We start from the raw sequence: 18,684 nt of genomic DNA on the forward strand, positions 1-18,684 counted from the left end.
TAAAATGCATATGGTTAGAAAGATGTTTTAAAAGTAGAATACAATGATCCATTCACATTTGCCTCGAAATTGCATGTTTTTTCTTTTACCTTGCAAACTAACACAGTCGGCCATTTATGGGAGTCAAAAACTTGACTCCCATAATGGCCGACCGTGTTTAACAAGGTAAAAGGAAAACCACACAATTTTGAGTGATACTTGTGTCGATCATTATATTCTACTTTTAAAATATCTTTCTAATCATATGCATTTTATAACAAATGGTTACAAATGCTTTTCAAAGACCAACTCGACCAATCCAAGGCAACGTGTTCCTTTAAGCAGCCAGTATGAAATCCAACCAACATTTGTCTACCAGAAGTAACTTGTAGGCCTACATGGTATTTGCTTCACTTGTATTTAGAACCAGTATTGTCAAATACGTGGAATTTGATAAAGGTTTTTAACAGACTACAAAGGTTCGCCCCTTTGAAAGTATTGATCTTTTAAGTGTCAATAATGCATGTATAACCACTACCAGAATGAGTGACTGTAATAGATAGAAACCTAAAGAAGTTCGTTTAAAATATTTAAATCCCAAAGAAAGATTATAAAAATATATGAAAGATATTTTCATTGAAGTAGTGAAAGAGAGAAAATGCCAAGTTCAGAGCGTGAGATACTGCAAGCAGATTTTTTAGTGAAGTTTTGTATCATCTAAACAACAAGATTTTTTGAAATAAGTATTTTTTCAGCAAAATGAAGGCTGGAGAAAGTCAAAAGTTTGGAAGAGTGAAAGGCAAAGTATGCATTTATGATTAATTAGTTGTTAATTAAGCCAATTAGTCATTGGTCTGCATGTATAAGATTTACTGGGAACTGTTTCTTGACAACATATTTTTGACATGACAAGAATTCAGGTTTCAACCTTGCTTGATTTGAAGTCATTCTGCCGTCGTTGGTTCTTTTTTTTTCTCTTCATAATAAAAACACTTGTATCCGTTTTTGTTTTATAGAGAACCCATGCTCAAGTTTGAGAGAGCAGTTTATTGATTATAATATTTAACCACAAGGGAAACTGACTGGGTAAATTTTGAAATGATTTTTGGGGTTGAACAAAGAATTGACTAGAGTGGGATTCGAACCAACGACCTCCGGATTAACGTGCCGGCGCTCTACCAACTGAGCTATCTAGCCCTATATTGGCGGTGTCCCTATTTTGTCAATATCTTTGTTCGGGGGTGCCAGTCAGAAGCCATACAACTGTTAACTGCCATGTAGCCAGGGATCCCAAGACAGCATAACATAACGATATAGAACGTTAAATATTTGAAACTAAACAGAAAGTGAATCCTTAAAGACACTGGCCACTATTGGTAATTGTCAAAGACCAGTCTTCTCACTTGCTGTATCTCAACATATGCATAAAATAACAAATCTGTGAAATTTTGAGCTCAATCGGTCATCGGAGTTGCGAGATAATAATGAAAGAAAAAACACCCTTGTCACACGAAGCTGTGTGCTTTCAGATGTTTGATTTCAAGACCTCAAATTCAAATTTGAAGAAAAAATTACATGTGCTTCTTTCTCAAAAACTACTCCACTTCAGAGGGAGCCGTTTTTCACAATGTTTTATACTACCAACTTTTCCCTTTTACTCGTTACCAAGAAAGGGTTTGTGCTAACCATTATTTTGAGTAATTACCAATAGTGTCCACTGCCTTTAATTCTGTTGAAAAACCTTGCTGGTGCATTTGAAACATCATTCAGTTTCTGTGTCTATCACGTTTTAACTCACTTGTTGCCTACATGTCTTGTCTGCGCCAGTTTCAGGATTCGGTTTCTGTGCAAATAGTCATAGTCAGTGATCTATACATGGTTTCATACTGTTCTGTCAGGAAAGTTGTTTAAACCATTGAGAAAGACGCCTAATTTACATAAAAGGTTAAACAGACGAGTGTTTATATGTCCTTTTGTACACAACCTTGCGCTTCCAGCGTCCCAGCAATGACAGTGCGAAATGCAGCATGGTGTATTTGTCGGTCTATACATTAAAATTATTTTGAGCATGTAACATTTTTTAACTTTGCAGGCTAAGTTTTGATTTGACCTATTTTATTTGGATTGATCGTGCTTATAGTTTGAAGTCCAGATTACTCTTGGCCTTCGTAGAAGCTCCATTTGTTTTCCCTTTTATTGTCAAGGAGTGAGGTTAAAGTAAACAGATACATTAGTTAATTGCAATGCTATTACTTTATTTTTCATTCAATCAAGCCCTTGCTACTAAGTAAAGAACATCTTTATACAATGATTGGTTTATTTAACTGCAGAAATGACTGTTGTTTTTAGTCGTGAAAAGTCCAGATGGACAAAAATAAACAACGATCCTGTATGTAAACTACATTAATTAATGACCCAAAGTGTCACTTTTTTTTTGTCAGAAGTTGTCCACCATACATGTTTCATACACGTACATGTACGTAGTTATCAAATTTGTTTATTTGTTAATTTTCTCAGTGTTTGTATATTCTTTTTTAACTGATAACATGTTTGAGACCTTGGCTCATTTTCATTAAGGCTGCAAGCTCAGAAACCTGCTTAGCACAGAGAAGCCATGCTTAACAGAAACAGGCTACCAGCCAAAATTACTTAAAGTTTACATTGTTGTGACTAGTGCCCTACTCAATGTTTACTTATGAAATTGGTCCCTGGGCCCTATTTCACTTGAGAGCTTTTTTAATCAGAAAACGTTACTGTCAAATTGTCTGCTTAGCAAAAATGAGCAGGATACCAGTCATAGTTTGTACTTGTGACATGTTTTTTTGGCTGGTAACCTCATTGTTTTTTGTGGTATGAATTATTGTTACTTTTTTGTCCCAAGCAACTCTACGAAATTGAGTTCACTAGACTCGCAAAACATAGCAGGATTTGCACTTGTGAGCTTTTGCCTGAGTTTTGGCAATCTAACCATTGTTTTATCAACTGAGTTTTACTCTATGTATGTTTTGGTGGAAATGTTTATCGAAAGTCTAGTCTATTGCGACTTACAATGACTATACACATGTACATGTACATGTATTCCTCATTTTATTTCATTTGAGCCAGAATTACAAGGGGTCAGCCTTGCTGCTCATTTCTTTGATGTTTCATGTCATTTCAGCACAAACTACAAAGGGTCAGCCTTGCTGCTCATTCCTTTTTATGTTTCATGTCATTTCAGCACAAACTACAATGGGTAAGCCTTGCTGCTCATTCCTTTTCATGTTTCATGTCATTTGAGCCAATACTACAAGGGGTAAGCCTTGCTGCTCATTGCTTTGATGTTTCATGTCATTTCAGCACAAACTACTCATTCCTTTTGATGTTTCATGTATTTTGAGCCAATACTACAAGGGGTAAGCCCTGCTGCTCATTCCTTTTCATTTTTCATGTCATTTGAGCACAAACTACAATGGGTAAGCCTTGCTGCTCATTCCTTTTCATGTTTCATGTCATTTGAGCTAATACGACAAGGGGTAAACCTTGCTGCTCATTCCTTTGATGTTTCATGTCATTTGAGCCAATACTACAATGGGTAAGCTTTGCTGCTCATTCCTTTTCATGTTTCATGTCATTTCAGCACAAACTACAAGGGGTAAGCCTTGCTACTCATTCCTTTTCATGTTTCATGTCATTTGAGCCAATACTACAAGGGGTAAGCCTTGCTGCTCATTCCTTTGATGTTTCATGTCATTTCAGCACAAACTACTCATTCCTTTTGATGTTTCATGTATTTTGAGCCAATACTACAAGGGGTAAGCCCTGCTGCTCATTCCTTTTCATTTTTCATGTCATTTGAGCGTAAACTACAATGGGTAAGCCTTGCTGCTCATTCCTTTTCATGTTTCATGTCATTTGAGCCAATACTACAATGGGTAAGCCTTGCTGCTCATTCCTTTTCATGTTTCATGTCATTTGAGCCAATACTACAAGAAGTAAGCCTTGCTTCTCAATCCTTTGATGTTTCATGTCATTTCAGCACAAACTACAAGGGGTAAGCCTTGCTGCTCATTCCTTTTCATGTTTCATGTCATTTGAGCACAAACTACAAGGGGTAAGCCTTGCTGCTCATTCCTTTTCATGTTTCATGTCATTTGAGCACAAAACTACAATGGGTAAGCTTTTGCTGCTCATTCCTTTGATGTTTCATGTCATTTGAGCCAAAACTCAACAAGGGAACTAAGACTTGCACAGTCGTGTTGTATTTGCGTTGCATAGCCTACAATGTACCTTGAAATCTTGATAATGGAAACTAATGTCTGTTTACAATCAGGTCAAACAAGGTCTCTTCAGATACTCTACAGTTCCCTGGATAATCATCATAGTATCTGTCATCTGTGCTGCTGTGATATAACTGCAGTGATTTTGGCTGCCTCGTTATACATGAAGTCTGACAGTGCCTTGAAGGAGATGGATAAGTATCTGGATGATATTGACAGGGTTCAGCAAGAGCTGGGAGAGGATATGAGGAGAGGTGAGTTGGGTTCGGTTAGGGGACTAGGCTTGGGGTCATCTCGGGGCCCAATTTCATTTGTGTGTGTTTTGATGATGGTTTGTTCACGTCTCTTTGTACATTTTAATATAGCCTCCAATAGCGATATATTTTTTATATAAACTTGCTGTATATTTTTATATGTAACTATTTTTTGTATGTATTGTAATTTGTACTGTTATTTGGCCAATGGCCACGAATGTAAAAAGAAATAAACTATCTATCTATCTATCATGACGCATGTAAGCATAAAAACTTGCTAAGCACAGAAAACTGTTGCTTAACAGAATCTGGTTATCAGCCAAAATTCCATAAAATATGCGTTATTGCAACTGGTACCCCCCTAAATTTTTGCTTGGCACAGAAACTTGCTAAGCAGTATTTGCTGCTTAACAGCATTATGAAATTGAGCCCTGGCTGTCACAGTTGGGTTAGAGACCAGGCTGGGCTCGGAGGTCAAGCTGTGTTCATCTCGGAATCAGATATTGGATTAGAATGGGAAGTAAGCTGGATATCAGGCATTGAATCACACTAGGGATCAAGAAAGATTGTGTTTGAGTTTCTAATAAGGTTTGGGATCAAGTAGGGGGTTATTGTAGGAACCAGGCAAGGTGCCAGGATAGAAAGCAAGCTGGAAAACAGGTGCGACACTCATAAATAAGGGTCGATACGCTATTCCAGGTGAAACACTCATAAATAAGGGTCGATACGCTATTCCAGGTGCAACACTCATAAATAAGGGTCGATACGCTATTCCAGGTGTGACACTCATAAATAAGGGTCGATACGCTATTCCAGGTGAAACACTCATAAATAAGGGTCGATACGCTATTCCAGGTGTGACACTCATAAATAAGGGTCGATACGCTATTCCAGGTGCAACACTCATAAATAAGGGTCGATACGCTATTCCAGGTGAGACACTCATAAATAAGGGTCGATACGCTATTCCAGGTGAAACACTCATAAATAAGGGTCGATACGCTATTCCAGGTGTGACACTCATAAATAAGGGTCGATACGCTATTCCAGGTGCAACACTCATAAATAAGGGTCGATACGCTATTCCAGGTGAGACACTCATAAATAAGGGTCGATACGCTATTCCAGGTGCAACACTCATAAATAAGGGTCGATACGCTATTCCAGGTGAGACACTCATAAATAAGGGTCGATACGCTATTCCAGGTGCGACACTCATAAATAAGGGTCGATACGCTATTCCAGGTGCAACACTCATAAATAAGGGTCGATACGCTATTCCAGGTGAAACACTCATAAATAAGGGTCGATACGCTATTCCAGGTGAGACACTCATAAATAAGGGTCGATACGCTATTCCAGGTGTGACACTCATAAATAAGGGTCGATACGCTATTCCAGGTGCAACACTCATAAATAAGGGTCGATACGCTATTCCAGGTGCGACACTCATAAATAAGGGTCGATACGCTATTCCAGGTGCGATACTCATAAATAAGGGTCGATACGCTATTCCAGGTGCGATACTCATGAATAAGGGTCGATACGCTATTCCAGGTGAAACAATCATAAATAAGGATCGATACGCTATTCCAGGTGTGACACTCATAAATAAGGGTCGATACGCTATTCCAGGTGTGACACTCATAAATAAGGGTCGATACGCTATTCCAGGTGTGACACTCATAAATAAGGGTCGATACGCTATTCCAGGTGTGACACTCATAAATAAGGGTCGATACGCTATTCCAGGTGTGACACTCATAAATAAGGGTCGATACGCTATTCCAGGTGTGACACTCATAAATAAGGGTCGATACGCTATTCCAGGTGTGACACTCATAAATAAGGGTCGATACGCTATTCCAGGTGTGACACTCATAAATAAGGGTCGATACGCTATTCCAGGTGTGACACTCATAAATAAGGGTCGATACGCTATTCCAGGTGTGACACTCATAAATAAGGGTCGATACGCTATTCCAGGTGTGACACTCATAAATAAGGGTTGATACGCTATTCCAGGTGATGACACTCATAAATAAGGGTCGATACGCTATTCCAGGTGTGACACTCATAAATAAGGATCGATACGCTATTCCAGGTGCGACACTCATAAATAAGGTTCGATACACTATTCTGAGGAATCAGTGATATCCTACATGTACTTTAATATCTGTCTGTAACGCTTTACATCACTGTATGTATGAGTATAAACACTTTGTCAAGTTTTCCAAGTGGTACCCCTCATAATCAAACCTGATGGCATGCCTTTTTGTATTTGTTAGTCTCTGATATGAGTCTACACACTACATGCCAAGTTTGCCAATGGACCCTTCTCATGAAATATGCCAACTACATGTACGCATGCGCACAGACCCTGTTGCTTGGCAAATGCCATATTGTTGTGCACTTAAGTAGACGCACAATTGCCATGGGCGTCAATCAGGGGGGGGGGGGACCCCCCCATCCCATCTGTGGAGGGTGGGGAACACAATATCAAAAGTTCCCCCACCTTTTTGACCACCTTTATCATGAAGCCCAAGTTTTGCATGGTGTAAGACCAAACCCCGTGTCCCACCATGGGCATTAATCCTGGGGGCAAAGGATGACACAACTTTTGGAAGGGTGGGGGACACTATATCAACTGTCCCCCTTCAAAATTGGCCCTATAGATTGCAACCCATAAGCCATAAAGGCTTCTCACACACATGCTCCACAGATTTATGCACCTCCCCCTTGAAAAAGTGGAAGGGAACGTGTTCCCCACCATTTTCGAAGGGTGGGGACATAATATCAAATGTTCCCGTGTCTTTTGACCACCTTTTTCATAAACTCATGTTTTGCACTGTGCAAGACCAAACCCTGTGTCCCACCATGGGCATAATATCCTGGGGGCAGCAGAGGATGAAACAACTTTTTGAAGGGTGGGGGGACACTGTATCAAATGCCCCCCCCCCCTCAAAATTGGCCCTAGATTGCAACCCAGAGCATCTAAAATGCACCAGAGAGCATCTACGCCATAAATGTTATGTGTCCCCCCCCCCCATCTTTCAAGATGGATTGACGCCCTTGATAATTGCGTCTGTGTCCTGCAGCCATTAGCTGTGTACAAAACAGCGCGATGTTCCCTCATTTTTGCCAACCAAAATGTTAGTGCGCACTAGCTATGTGCAACATATTTCATAAAAAGGGTCCATTGGCATGCCTCTTTGTATTCATTTTACTCTCTGGACATATGAGTAAAGACTAGCAAAAATGACTCGATAGTATGCCTCTTTGAAATCTTTTGACTCTTTGAACATCAGGAGTAATGGTTGCCAATTGGAGACGTTCTGGGACGATAGAGGGCAGCAGACTTACCGGGTAAATCCATTGTTCTCAGAATTATGCGCATGTTCAGAACTACGTAAACAATGGAAATTTACCCGGTATGTCTGCTGCCACCTAGCGTTGGAAAGTCTCCTATTGGCAGCCCTCATAACCAAAGTAACTTTATGGTATGCTTTTTTGTATTAATTTGTTTCTCTGTACATGTTAGTAGTATAGACTCTTCTTGAAGGTTGCCAGTTTGCACCCCATACAACCAAAGTTTGTTTGTTTGTTTGTTTTATTTCCATTTTTGTACAACAACAAAATTAAAGGAATATTGATTACAAGTAAACAGATTAAATAAAGTAAGTACAAATTGGGGTTGCAACCAGAGGATCGGTAGACCTTCCTGTTTGGAGCACCCAAACTGCTTTAAAATGCCCAACTGGTTCAACAAAATGACAAAGAAAGTAAAAGTAACCCTTAAACGCACATTTTTAGAGAGAGATAGTAACGCATATAACAAATAAGTGCCTTTATGTAACGCCTTTTTGTATTTATTTTACCCTCTGTACATATGAGTATACACTTTGTCAAGTTTTCCAATTGGCACCTCTCATACCCAAAGTAAATTTATGGCAGGTATGCCTTTTTTATTCATTTCACTCTCTGTATATATGAGTATAGACTCTTCAAGAAGGTTGCCAGTTGGCACCCCTCATTATCAAAGTGAACTTTATGAAATGCCTTTTAGTATTCTTTAAACTCTGCGTACATGGGAGTATACTTCTGGCTTTAGGTCTTAAGCACAGTGGTACCAGTTTGACTTTAACTCCTGGTCAAATTTTTACTTTAAAGTCAACGTTAAAAATGACCCGCATTCAAACTTTTTGTGTTCATCTTAGTCCAGTGGCCATTTGAGTATATGTAACCGAGTTGGAAGGCTACTGTACAGGCAGTGACAACGAGATGGATTTTGAAGTTATACATTGTAGTTACTTTATTGGGTGCTTATTTACAGTTGAAAGTTATGTTCACATAGAACCCCCCCACCAAGAAAAAAAACGACAGTCAGAACGGTTCTCTGAGAGTTAAAAGAAAGAACCAGAATTAAGTAAATTTAATTTACACAACTTTGTACATTATTATCTTCCCAAGAATCAATATAATAATAATTCATAAATACCTCAGAGAGTTTCGCTATTCCTATTGGTGGAGAGCGCATCACTTGGGTGTGTACAAACCTTTGTTTTAGGACCAGTAAAAAGTGTCGAAACATGGGCGTGACACGCAAGAGCTTGCACCTGTGCATATAAGACAGTTTCTTCACGCGATACGCACGACGCGCACAGCATTCCCTTATAAGTAGTTGTTTACCCGAGGGCCTTTACCATTTTATAGCTGGAGGGGTGTTCCGTGAAAGAAATCTTTGAACAATTAAAATTTGTGCATTTATTTTACTTTTTGACTTCGTCTCGGTAAAATTATCAAGAAACGGGCCTCATTGGGATTAAACCACTAGTTGAAAACCTCTTCACCACACATTGATTCCCTTATTTAAAGACAGTTAAGTTATGCAACTTGTAAATATCTGCCTTTAATTCAATAAGACAAATCTCCGTTTCAATCTGCAAAATATGTGAGTTCGGCAGGTTTACGTTTCCATACAATGAAACATATTTATAACAATAACGCCTTAGATAAATCATAAAAATCAATGAATAAATCTTGTGCCAAGTTAACCATGTATATCACTTTGAGACTTCCCAAGGTCTTAGCTAGATCCAAAGAACAAATCTTGAACCTATGTGTCCGGTGTAATAAACCAATTTGGACTCTTGCCAATGGTCCAAAGATCAAATTCCGTCATAAATTTATTAATATTGGAGGGTGCAAGTAAAACCTAGAGTAGTACATGTTATTAAATAAATTTAAGCTACAAGTACTTACGGGGATCTTGTTTCCTCTCACTCAGTGCCTCCAAAGTTGGGGTTATCTACCCACGGAAGCGCGGCTCAATGAATGTATAATACTTCGCAGCCCGGCGACAAATTAATAAGGTGTGGCACCAATCGTACCAAAATATGTGAGAGTGTGGTTCTGCTACCACTTGCTTTTCCCGGGTACTATTTTAGTATTCATGGAATGTCTTGTCCTATGAATACACAAACTGAATACATTAGGCAAATTACTTACAAGCGCAAAGCAAACTAAAGAAGCTTGAAATTTATGCAAATTAAGTAAACGCGTAAACAATTTAAAGAGGGCGCTCGCCTGATGCGAAAGTGTGGGTGCGTTCGTTTAGCTTTCCTGGGCCTACCCTGGTGTGTGGCGGTTTTTTCCCCAGGACGAACGTGGGTAATTATCTGCACACGTTTGTCCTGGAAAAAGAAAACGCCACACACCGGGGTCGACCCGGGGAAGCTAATCGAACGCACCCTACGTTTACAAGAGCCTGGCAGCGAAGATTAAAAAGTCTGGCTGGTCACTATAGACTCTACATGCCGTGCCAATTGGCACCCCTCATATTACCCAAAGTTAATGTGTTGTACTCCTTGTGTTAATTTTACTCTTTGTTCATATTTATTTGATTAAATTTTGTCAAGTTTTTAAATTATCACCCTACATATCTCAAGTGGCCTGTGGTGTGCCTCTTTGTATTCATTTGAGGGCAAAGTTAGATGCTTTTTAGGGCAAAATTGTTTTATTTTCAGGAACTAATTTAATAACTACACTAGGCATAGCCTTTGTTGATTTTTGAGGGAAAATTTGAAAATTTTGTCGAGTGAACATTATTTTAGAATTGCTTGAGCAGATCGTATGTTGAATGAAAATATTTCGAAATACCAGACAGTGTGTAGGCCTACCGCCTGCCCGGACTAAGCATGATGGTTCACCCATTCACCACACGGCAACATGCCCACAGTATAGTCCTATTGACACACAGGAATCAGTCAGGAATACATGTAAGCATGCTACCGTGGAGCAAGGGCTATAGGATGCATGCTGCATGCTACCGTGGAGCAAGGGCTTGCTCTATGATGCATGCTGTATGCTACCGTAGAGCAAGGCCTCTATGATGCTACACGATGGCCATTCGACCAGCACCACAGTCTTTTCTCTATGCGTAGAGCAAGGGCTTGCTCTATGACCATTCGACCGGCACCTATATCAGTCATTTTGCTCCCGGCTGTACACACTTCCACTGTGATGTGTGTCAGCACGGCGTGTATTCTAGCGTGTATTCTATGTATAGTAGTTAGTGGACCGATTGAGCTTCCTCGAAGTCTGCCCAGAGGTATGCATGGTCTATCGTATTATGTTATAATAATTTGTTCATCTTCATATGCAACATAAAGGGTACATTTATCATGATTTAGTTGGGTGTGAGTGCAAATTTAATAGCAGATTTGTTTTTATAGTCTGGATGACGAGGTATTTAATTATGCCCGCTAATTACTGGTTAATTATTCAACGAATTGATATAATTATTGTTCCACTGATATGTTTCTTATTAATTGTGAAGAAAAAAATACTCGAAGTTACATACAATTAAAAAAATCGTTAAAATTAGAAAGGGTGGGAGGCCAAATTTCCACGCCTTTAAATGCATGGGTTCTATTTTCCCTTGTGTCCGGAATACGCGGCCAGCTGGCGGTAGAAAATCTAGCCAGAAAGTCGGCTAGCTTCAGCTCGGTGAGGGGAGCGAGCGAGGGATCGCGATAGTTGAGAGTGAGTTTGAATAACCACGTCCTGCACTGAGAATACATTTTTTTGCACGTGTTGAGAACGAGTTCGATGTGGTTGGGGTTTTCAAGTATTTCTTTGTCGCAGCCTCAAGGAGCTGAGCTGTTAGTTGTCCTGCAAAAAGCGAAGTGTACTTTGCATCAAAAAGATTGAATTCTCAACAGCAGCAATGAGGAAATGTCATTTGTCTAGTGTAACGGATAGTAGTGATCAACTTCAGTGCAAGTGTTGCTGCATATAGAGACCCCAGCCCCAACATAACAATAAACCGTAAGTTACGTTTCCTTGTTTTTTTTATGATCATATCCACAAAATAGTGAAGATTATTTTTGAACAGAGCATAGGCCTAGGCCTATTAAAGGCAGTGGACACTATTAGTAATTGCTCACAATAATTATTAGCATAAAACCTTACTTGGTAAAAAGTAATGGGGAGAGGTTGATGGTATAAAACATTGTGAGAAACGGCTCCCTCTGAAGTGCCATAGTTTTCGAGAAAGAAGTAATTTTCCACGGATTTGATTTCGAGACCTCACATTTAGAACTTTAGGTCTCGAAATCAACCATCTAAACGCACACAACTTCGTGTGACAAGGGTGTTTATTTCCTTTCATACTTTATCTCGCAATTTCGATGACCGATTGAGCTCAAATTTTCACAGGTTAGTTATTTTATGCATATGTTGAGATACACCAACTGTGAAGGCTAGTCTTTGACAATTACCAATAGTGTCCACTGCCTTTAATAATTTGTGTTGATGGAATTTTGTGTTTTCGATATGCATTTAGAGACGTGAAGGCCATTATCAAAAGACCTGATTGACTGTGAGGTTGTGCGGGCCAGAGTCATGGTCGTTCGCAATCGCAACAACCACCCTAGCCTCACATACACCATCATCATACAACCCGTCCGTCCAACTCATCCAGTACCCAGTGAAATTAAAGACGCTGTTGTACCATTGAGGAAGAGTTCTACCTTCATGGTTGTATAGCGTTGATTTTGTGCTAATTCTTAAAATTAGAGCATAATCTTTTTGAAAAATATAAAGAAATATAACATTATTTGTTTAAAGACCTGGACACTATTAGTAATTGTCAAAGACTAAGTTCACAGTTGGTGTATGTCAACATGTGCACAAAATAACAAATCTGTGAAAATTTGAGCTCAATCATCGAAGTTGCGAGATATTAATGGAAGAAAAAACACTCTTGTCGCACCATGGTCACACAAAGTTGTGTGTGGAAAAATGTCAGTATGGCGCCACCACTTTTCTTTTGATATGAAATAATATAGTATCTAATTTACCGCAATGAGATATCCCTTTTTGTATAAATGAGTGAAAAAGTGGTGGCGTCATATACGGGGTTATCCTTGTATGCGTGATTTTGAGGCCTCAAATTCTAAATCTGAGGTCTCAAAATCAAAATTACTTCTTTCTGAAATTCTCGAAAACTACGTCAGGATAACTTTCTGTATGGCGCCACCACTTTTTCACTAATTTTTACAAAAAGGAATAACGCATTGAGGTGAATGAGATACTATATTATTTCATTTCGATTGAAAAAGTGGTGGTGCCATATGGAAACTTTTCCCTACGTCACTTCAGAGGGAGCCGTTTCTCACAATGTTTTATACTATCAACCTCTCCCCATTACTTGTAATCAAGAAAAGTTTTTAGGTACCATTTCAATACCAAATAACCAAAGACTAAAATACAAAAATACTGTACACTAGGATTGGATAACCTATTTCTTGCTCTTCCTCAAAAATTTTGCCATTGTATTGATATTTCAGCTCTCAAATTGTTCACAAGTGGATGTTGTAATATTTATTTTCCCCACGCATGTTGTGCCATCCCTCAATCCTTGCCAACCTTATGATTTTTTTTTCAACTATCAAACTGCATCAAAGTGCTGGCCCAACTCTCAAAAACCAATGTTTACACCATCTTTAGACATTTCACCAAAACATGTTGACCAATCTATCAAAATTTGCTGAATATTTTTCTTCGCTGAAACTGTCTTAAAACTGATGTTGTGCTTTCTCTGTTAAGGTTCCCTGGGCTAATACTGCGCAAATCGTTCAGTACCTGAAGAGTTTTTAAAGGAAGTGGACACTAATGGTAAGTACTCAAAATAATTATTAGCATACAAAGGAGTCCTCCTCTCCCACTATGTAACATAGCTTTTCTCTCCACTTATCTATTTACATTTGTCGTCTTCAGTAAGCCTGGTTTTATATTCTTTGTATTTTGTCGTCAGCGTTTTGTATTGTCATTGTGTGTTTGTCTTGTCCTTGTTTCTTCTTCGCTTTTTGTTTGTTTGTTAGTCTGTCTGTATAAAGGCTGTTGTCTACAAGCCTCGGCTTATTCTCACAGCCTCATGCCCTCGCTCCTCTCTTGTACATAGTTAATTCCTAGTTATTAATTTAATATTTGCTTGAAATTATATTGTTTCTCTATAATTTAATGCGCTCTAGATTTTGATACATTTTCATGTACTGTTTAAAGGCAGTGGACACTATTGTTAAATACTCAAAATAATTTTAAGCATAAAACCTTACTTGGTATCGAGTAATGGGGAGATGTGGACAGTGTAAAACAGTGTTCCGCTGGCTCCCTCTGAAATGATGTAGTTTTCAAGAAAGAAGTAATTTTTCCATGATTTTGATTTTGAGGCCTCAGATTTAGAATTTGAGGTCTCGCAATCAAGCATTTGAAAGCACACAACTTGTGTGACAACAGTGTTTTTCCTTCCATTATTATTTCGCTATTTCGACGACCAATTGAGCTCAAATTCCCACAGGTTTGATAATTCATGCATAAATGTTGAGATACACCAAGTGATTTTGAGGCCTCAAATTCTAAATCTGAGGTCTCAAAATCAAAATTACTTCTTTCTGAAATTCTCGAAAGCTACGTCAGGATAACTTTCTGTATGGCGCCACCACTTTTTCACTAATTTTTACAAAAAGGAATAACGCATTGAGGTGAATGAGATACTATATTATTTCATTTCGATTGAAAAAGTGGTGGTGCCATATGGAAACTTTTCCCTACGTCACTTCAGAGGGAGCCGTTTCTCACAATGTTTTATACTATCAACCTCTCCCCATTACTTGTAATCAAGAAAAGTTTTTAGGTACCATTTCAATACCAAATAACCAAAGACTAAAATACAAAAATACTGTGCACTAGGATTGGATAACCTATTTCTTGCTCTTCCTCAAAAATTTTGCCATTGTATTGATATTTCAGCTCTCAAATTGTTCACAAGTGGATGTTGTAATATTTATTTTCCCCACGCATGTTGTGCCATCCCTCAATCCTTGCCAACCTTATGATTTTTTTTTCAACTATCAAACTGCATCAAAGTGCTGGCCCAACTCTCAAAAACCAATGTTTACACCATCTTCAGACATTTCACCAAAACATGTTGACCAATCTATCAAAATTTGCTGAATATTTTTCTTCGCTGAAACTGTCTTAAAACTGATGTTGTGCTTTCTCTGTTAAGGTTCCCTGGGCTAATACTGCGCAAATCGTTCAGTACCTGAAGAGTTTTTAAAGGAAGTGGACACTAATGGTAAGTACTCAAAATAATTATTAGCATACAAAGGAGTCCTCCTCTCCCACTATGTAACAAAGCTTTTCTCTCCACTTATCTATTTACATTTGTCGTCTTCAGTAAGCCTGGTTTTATATTCTTTGTATTTTGTCGTCAGCGTTTTGTATTGTCATTGTGTTTGTCTTGTCCTTGTTTCTTCTTCGCTTTTTGTTTGTTTGTTAGTCTGTCTGTATAAAGGCTGTTGTCTACAAGCCTCGGCTTATTCTCACAGCCTCATGCCCTCGCTCCTCTCTTGTACATAGTTAATTCCTAGTTATTAATTTAATATTTGCTTTGAAATTATATTGTTTCTCTATAATTTAATGCGCTCTAGATTTTGATACATTTTCATGTACTGTTTAAAGGCAGTGGACACTATTGTTAAATACTCAAAATAATTTTAAGCATAAAACCTTACTTGGTATCGAGTAATGGGGAGATGTGGACAGTGTAAAACAGTGTTCCGCTGGCTCCCTCTGAAATGATGTAGTTTTCAAGAAAGAAGTAATATTTCCATGATTTTGATTTTGAGGCCTCAGATTTAGAATTTGAGGTCTCGCAATCAAGCATTTGAAAGCACACAACTTGTGTGACAACAGTGTTTTTCCTTCCATTATTATTTCGCTATTTCGACGACCAATTGAGCTCAAATTCCCACAGGTTTGATAATTCATGCATATGTTGAGATACACCAAGTGAGAAGACTGGGTTGCGTTCCACTCGGGCGAACGTTGCCAACAGTTGCGCACGTTCGCCAACAATTTCAAGTGGAACGAGTTGTGTGCTGCCACCGTTGGCGAACGTTGGCAACTTAAGGTGAACATACTTCTGAGGTGTTGGCGAGCGGTTTTAAAAAAATACAACGTTCGGTGCGCGCCATCTTCATTTGAGGGCGCCGCCATATTGGCGTAATGCGCACCAATTGTTCCAAAGATAACGTTTGCGTGAACAGTTGTGAGTCGTTTGCGCAAGTAGAACGCACCCCTGGTCTTTGACAATTACCAAAAGTGTCCAGTGTCTTTAATGCTCACAATTGGTTTTTTGTTTTCAACAAGTGTATGGAATAACCGTATTATTTTATTTAATTTAATTTAATCGAATGTAGGCATAAAACCTTACTTGGTGTAATAGTAATGGGGAGCTGTTGATAGTATAAAACATTGTGAGAAAAGGCTCCCTCTGAAGCGACATGGCTTTCGAGAAGGAAGTAATTTTCCACGAATTTTATTTCGAGACCCCAGAATTAGATATTGAGGTCTCTAAATCAAGCATCTGAAAGCACACAACTTAGTGTGACAATGGTGTTTTTTCTTTCATTATTATCTCGCAACTTCGACGACCAATTGAGCTCAAATTTTCACAGGTTTGTTATTTTATGCACATTTAAAAAAAAAAAATTGCAATTTAATTTGATTTTGTTTGTTTGCTCATTTGTATCCAGACAATCTATGTTCAATTTATTACGGATGTTCTGCTATATTAATAAAATGGTTGTTTTTTAGGCTCATGATGTCTATTTCTCACAATATTGCTGATGCACTGATATTTAGCACCCAAATTGTTCAGAAGCGGCTAATGTAATCTTTTATTTTCCCATTGCATGTAGCCCTAGACTTACCAACATATTGATTTTGTTAAACTCTCAATCTGTATCCCAAATGCCAATTTTATACCATCCATTATGTTTCAAAAACTACGTAGCCGGTCCCTCTAAACTTCTTGACCAAACGTTTTTAAACCTTCAAAAACTTTCCCAAGCAAATGTATTTTCTGAAATTTCACACTTCAAGTTGTTTAGTGCCTTCTGACATAGGATTTGCCTACTATGACGTCACGTGTAGCAAGGCACCTTATACCGCATACATTCTAGAGTTTCTTGTAGAAATTGGTTCAGCCGCTTTTTCAGGCTTCACATGTGTGTGTGTGTGCAGCGGCAAACGTTCACCGCGATGAGTTTTTTTCTGTCTTCAATGACAGTGCACGTCGTTCGTTAGATAAAGTTTGTTTAACATCGCGAATGCTGCGTGCTGCTTTTTTTACGGAATTAAGTGTTTGCATCTCTGTGGTATTTACAAAAAAATGCAGTTAAAACAAAAACAATTTTTTTTTTCTTTTTTTTTTTTTTTTTGATCGAAAAATTTAGAAAGTCTGTAAAATAGCATAGCTAGGTAAGCAACGATTGCATTCGGCGCTAGGTTCAATTGGTTCATGTTCTTTCTTGTTAAATTTTAAGTCGATTTTATAAAAGAATTGTTGTTTTCTGCTGTTTGTAAAGCCTCCAAAAATTTAATTGTCCATACGTTTTTTTTCCAGTGGAAATACATAATGGCACTGTCTTTCAGGTGAGGTCTTTTTCCTTTATTCGTTCGTTATAAGGCCTATTTACAAAATTTAAAAAACCTTAAATAAAAGCAATTTGTTCTGGAGTTCAATTTTTGTTAATTCTCTTGCCAACCTGTTATTTAAAAACTTAATTGATTTTAGTTGTTCAAATTATAGCCTATATTGTGCTGTATATGTTCCTGGTGGCTCATGATGTCTATTCCTATAAACTTGCCAATTTACTGAAGTTTCAGCTGGAAAAGGTTTTACACGCTGATGTTGTGATCTTTAATTTTCACCACGCATGATGGCCCATTTCTCACAGACAACCTCATGATTTTTTTTCAACTCACAAACTGTATCCCAGTGCCTGCGCAACTCTCAAAAGCTAATGTTAGGGCCTACACCATATTACATTTTTAATCCTCAAAAATTTGTCTTTACAAACTTACCAATAATATAATATAGTTGTTCAAGGAACACGTTGCCTTGGGTCAGTCGAGTTGGTCTTTGAAAAGCATTGGAAACCGTTTGTAAAAATGTTAACTCCTACAAATGGCCGACCGTGTTAGTCGACAAGGAAAGGAAAACCACGCAATTCTGAGTGATACTTGTGTGGATCATTATATTCTACTTTTAAAATTGCAAGTTTTTTCCTTTAACGTCGCGAACTAACACGGTTAGCCATTTTATGTCAAAATGCTGACCCCACAAAATGGCTGACCATGTTTCCCCACGACGTATTAAGAAAACCGTGCAATTTTGAGGCATGTTTGTGTGGATCCTAATATTCCTCTTTTAAAATGTCTTTCTAACCATATGCATTTTATAACAAACGCATTTCAAATGCTTTTTAAAGACCAACTCGACTGATCCAAGGCAACGTGTTCCTTTAATGTCATGTCGTGTATTTTTTTATTCTATCTCTGTTTGCCATGCTGGTTGTTTCTAGGAGTTGGCTGCTGCCTACACAGATGATGAAAGCCTAACAACTTGGAACATGTCTAGAAATTCACTGCAGGCTATCCATGTAAAGGTTGTGATATCTAGGAACTCAATGCTTCACTACGAACACTGTAGGTCAACAACTATTATCTTCCAAGGGTAAGTCTTGAAGTTTGATCCCATATCTACTTTACTTTGTCTCATCATACAAAAATTGTCTTGTGCACTGAGGTCATATCTCTCTGTTGGTTTTTACCATCTA

At 38.3% G+C, this 18,684-nt stretch overlaps 1 long non-coding RNA gene across 1 annotated transcript; it reads left to right on the top strand.

Moving 5' to 3' along the window:
• The first annotated feature begins 11,690 nt into the window (after nt 1-11,690).
• On the top strand, nt 11,691-18,563 carry LOC117307357. The gene is made up of 5 exons (XR_004521078.1): nt 11,691-11,821; nt 13,604-13,672; nt 15,066-15,134; nt 17,469-17,497; nt 18,430-18,563. It is a non-coding gene; the product is annotated as an uncharacterized LOC117307357 (long non-coding RNA).
• The last annotated feature ends 121 nt before the right edge of the window (nt 18,564-18,684 follow it).

The sequence above is a fragment of the Asterias rubens genome, chromosome 2 (genome assembly GCF_902459465.1).
Source record: "Asterias rubens chromosome 2, eAstRub1.3, whole genome shotgun sequence".
Taxonomy (NCBI): domain Eukaryota; kingdom Metazoa; phylum Echinodermata; class Asteroidea; order Forcipulatida; family Asteriidae; genus Asterias; species Asterias rubens.